This window comes from Marmota monax, unplaced genomic scaffold (assembly GCF_021218885.2).
Source record: "Marmota monax isolate L192 unplaced genomic scaffold, Marmota_monax_Labrador192_F-V1.1 WCK01_AAM20220418_F8-fsc00932, whole genome shotgun sequence".
Classification (NCBI taxonomy): Eukaryota; Metazoa; Chordata; class Mammalia; order Rodentia; family Sciuridae; genus Marmota; species Marmota monax.
This window is the reverse complement of record NW_026694366.1, coordinates 1-4,586: the sequence shown is the minus strand read 5'-3', so window position 1 is coordinate 4,586 and position 4,586 is coordinate 1. Positions and strand designations below refer to the sequence as shown.

The 4,586-nt window shown below is 35.7% G+C and overlaps 1 pseudogene; it reads left to right on the top strand.

Moving 5' to 3' along the window:
• Positions 1-2,214: 2,214 nt before the first annotated feature.
• LOC124109220 (olfactory receptor 4C15-like) lies at positions 2,215-3,116 on the top strand (annotated as a pseudogene).
• Positions 3,117-4,586: the final 1,470 nt, after the last annotated feature.

Genomic DNA, 4,586 nt, shown 5'->3' with positions numbered 1-4,586 from the left:
ACTCAGGGAAAATGATAACCCTCAGGAGTAAACTTAACAAATAACAAAACCAATAAAGCCTATATATGTTTCATGGATATTTTAGAGCTAGAAAATTTTCCATGAATTCTTTTTTTTTTTTTAAAAAATAACGAGTTAATTCATTTAAAAGCAAATTCAATATGGACATTTAAAAAAACATAGCAACAATCGTCATCATTTTTGAGGACCTCTTAAAGTACTTATTTTTGTGCTTCTTGTTACCGATAAGAGTGTTCTAATAACAACTGGCATACTGCTATCCACTGTTTCATGCCTGTGGGAGGCATGATTTATAAATCATTGTCCTTCTATAGTTTCAGAATGATTCCTAATTATTTGCTGTGGAAATCACTGATAAATTATCAATGTCACTTAAAATAAAGCAAAAACTATTCTTCTTCTTTAACATATGTGCATGCTTTCTTTCCCCCTTATTAAAACTCTGACATTTTAAAGTATTCTATAGTTCACTCCACCTCAGTTTTTCTGACCTCTGATAACTACATTAAACAAATTTCTCATTTTTGTTCTCAGTGATAATAACTCAATAAGCAAGTATTCATAATAATAATACAATACTTATAAGTTGGTGAAGGCATTCCTGCACCCTTTGTCTGACAGGGTCACAGCGTGGGGGATGCTGCAAAAGGGCTGCACCATCTGGAAACCGGAACCATGGGGAATGTTAAGTGTTTTGTTTTTGATCCTCATGATATGGATAACAGGGCAATAATAGAAGTATATATTGACTGAGATTTCAGGAAAATTCCCAGAATGAGACTAAGGATACAATAGAGACATGTCATGAGGTGCATTTCAATATCTCTCAGGATATAAACAATAGTGTTATTCCTCAAGCCTAAACAAGAAATATTTATCCCATGGTTAACGATTTACAATAGATTCCCCCAACTCAGCCCTAAAACCACAACATGTACAAGAGCCTAGCTTCAGAAAGCAATTGCTGTGCCAACAGTACAAGGACCCCCGTATGTTGCTTATGATATCCCCCTCGAGGACAAGAGGCTAATAAAAATACATCCCCCCCATCAATATACCCTCCTTTGCCTTACACAGAAATTTATGATGAAAATGGAAAACATATAGTTAATATAAATGACAAATAGTTTGAGGTGCAGAGCCTGCCCTTTAATTACAGAATACAAAGACATAAGACTTGGTGTACTTTGACCAAGGATCAAAGAAATTCTGAAGGAAAGCAGTAAAATAGGTCATATGAAAAAAGGAAATTAACTTGGAAATTAAAAATAAAATAATGTAAAATTAACATGGATATATTTTAGAAACCTTCAGAGTAATAGGCTTTTTAAGAAATATACTGTCACTATTTTAAGTGTGTTTCACTGGGATTTTAGTTTAGAAGTAAGAAAGCTTACCAGTAATCATAAGCATGCTTTAATGTTAAAGGTTAATGAAATAATTATTGGTATGCTTTAAAGTTAAAAGTGAATAATAGGTCAGGAGACATGTAGTCAAGTTGCATAGCCTAGCACCTAGTGATTGAGGTAAAAATGTAAAAGCTTTATTGTGATTGGCAAAGGTTACAGGAACATATTTTAAACAATATGCTCAACATCTCAGGTAATCAATGTATGTCAGAAAATATCGTAACTCATGAAAATTATGTAAACCAAAGAAGTTTCACCCTTTGAAGCTATCCATTAAATACCTGAAAAAACACCTGCAAAAAAGGTATGAAAATAAAGGCCCCTCTAGGGGCAGCAGATTTTTTCTGGGGGCTGCTCCTAACTTGCAACCTGTTGTCCCGACTCTTTTTCTTTCGCTGACACCACTCCTCCTTCAGGACCCCTGGGTTCCCCACCAGGGCTGGACCCTGGCAATAAGTAGTCTGGCATGTGTTTATACTCCTATAATCCCAGAGGCTCAGAAGGTGAAGGCAGAAGGATTGCAAGTTCAAAGCTGGTCTCAGCACCTTAGCAAGACCCTAAGTCATTTAGTGAGAAGTTTTCAAAATAAAAAAATTTAAAAAAAGGTTTGGGGATGTATCTAAGTTGTTATGCATGGCAAGGTTCAGTGACTTGTACAAGAAAAAATCATAAGTATATAAAAGCTTGTTGGTGTGATGATTACTATTAAAACTAGTGTGATGTAATTTTTTGTTCTACTTGCAGAACCACATCATCAGTTTTATGTTAACCACTTTGTAAAATCATGAAGAACCAAAGCTTCATAACTGAATTTGTCTTCATGGGGCTTTCACAGAATTCTACTATTCAGAAAATATTATTTGTTGTGTTTTTGTTGGTCTACATTGTGACTATTGGAGGCAACATGCTGATTGTAGTGACCATCCTCTGTAGCCCTGTACTGCTGGGTTCCCCCATGTACTTCTTTTTGGCTGTCCTGTCCTTCCTGGATGTGTGCCATTACACCAAAGATGGTTGTGGACTCCATTCATGAAAGGAAAACCATCACATTTGAAGGATGCATGATTCAACATTTTACTGAACACTTATTTGGTGGGGCAGAGATGATAATCCTCACAGCCATGGCCTATGACCGCTATGTGGCCATTTGCAAGCCCTTGCACTACCCTTCCATCATGAACTGGAGGCTCTGTGTCATTCTGGTGGGGGTGGCCTGGACAGGGGGCTTCTTGCATTCCATCATTCAGATTCTCTTTACTTTCCAGCTGCCCTTTTGTGGCCCTAATGTCATTGATCATTTCATGTGTAACTTGTACCCATTATTGAAGCTGGCCTCGCATACTAGGTCTTCTGGTGATCGCCAGCAGTGGGTTAATCTGCATCATCAACTTCTCCTTGTTGCTGGTCTCCTATGGTGTCATCTTGTTCTCCCTGAGAAAACACAGTGCTGAGGGGCGGAGGAAAGCTCTTTCCACCTGTGGATCTCACATTATTGTTGTGGTTTTGTTTTTTGTCCCCTGCATATTTATATATGCACGACCTCCATCTATATTCTCTTTTGATAAAGAAGTGGAAATGTTTTACACTGTCTTAACTCTCTTGCTCAATCCTTTGGTTTACACACTGCGAAACAAGGAAGTGAAAAATGCCATGAGGAAATTGTGGAAGAGACTTGGTGATCTCTAATAAAATATAAATAATTCAGTACAAAAAATAGAATGTAAATATAAAGAAGATAATATTTAGTAAAATAAATATTTTTTGGCATGTTCCTTATATGGAAAGAGATTACATAATTCTAAGAAGCATTATACTGAGTGTGGTATTTAAAAGTAATATTTTCAATATGATATCATGATTTCACTCAGAGTTGCCTACTCAATTCTGCCATATGAAAATTAAAGATAGTTCAATTTTATACTTTCTGAAATTTATTAAAAAGAAGAAGGAATTTAAGAATAATTTTCATTAATATTATGCTTTCAAGAATAGAAAAAACTTTTTTTGAAGAAAATAGTAGAAATTGGAACATTCCAAGTGAAAAGAATGTTAATGTTCTCTCTGATAGTGAAGTCAGTGTTTCTGATGTAGAATATCAGGATTTAAGAACATCAGAGAGAAGATCTTTTAAGCACCTGCATCTTTGCATTTCATCTTAAATGTGGATCCAGTATCATCTGCTAGAGTTGAGTTACTTCTTGAATTTGAGAGATAAAAATCTGATTGTTCCAATTCTGCCTATGGTAGTGGTACCTAAAGTTACTGCAGAGAATTTGGAGTTCAGCATTGAAGTCATTTATCCTATTACAATCAAAGGTAACCCCTATGACACCACACTACTAACCCTATCAGGTCAAAACTACAGGTATAGTGAGCGCAGTTTCCCCACACCCTAACTGAGAGAATAGAACACAGTAGAACCAGATATAAAAGCAAATTTTCAAAAGAGGATTAGCTAGATTTGACTCGATGATTTTCATTTTCCTCAGTTCATGTACCTAGGTGCAAATAACTCATTTGTACAATTATCAATAGATAATTACAATTTTTAAACATATTTGGTGTCATTACTATGTTTTGCTAGCCTCAGATTGTCAAGTGTCACGGGTGATAAATTTATTGAGAGTTAAATACTTAATTTTTTCTCTAGCAAAAAACAAAGTAACAACAACAAAAAGCAAAAACAAAACAAAACAAAACAAAATAATCCCTGCTGACATGCCAGTAGAGTATTATGGACAAAAATAGTAAATCATCTATTTTTTTCCTCTCCTCAATTTTTCATGTGACCCTCAAAGTAAAACAGCATTTTAGTAGTCTTTCTCATAATAGACATGCAAACGATACCTGTAATTTCATTGCTCACCCCTGAAAATGTAGTTCAAGTATTACATTGTTAAGTCTAAAACCTCACCTGGGACAATGTGGGTGTCCTGCAGGAGACCAAGAGTGTGACAAGGCTCAGACATGAGAGTATGCTTCTCCTTGGCCTTTTCCTTTCTTCACATCTGCCTGTCCTCAAAGCAGGAGTAGCTTCTTCATGTCCTCTGCCTTCCAAGATCCTCATATTTTACTTCATTTTCATTAGGAACTAGTTCAAGAAGTATGGATCTGCTAGATTGGTGCTATTGCTTTATGTATCTGTAACACTAAAAT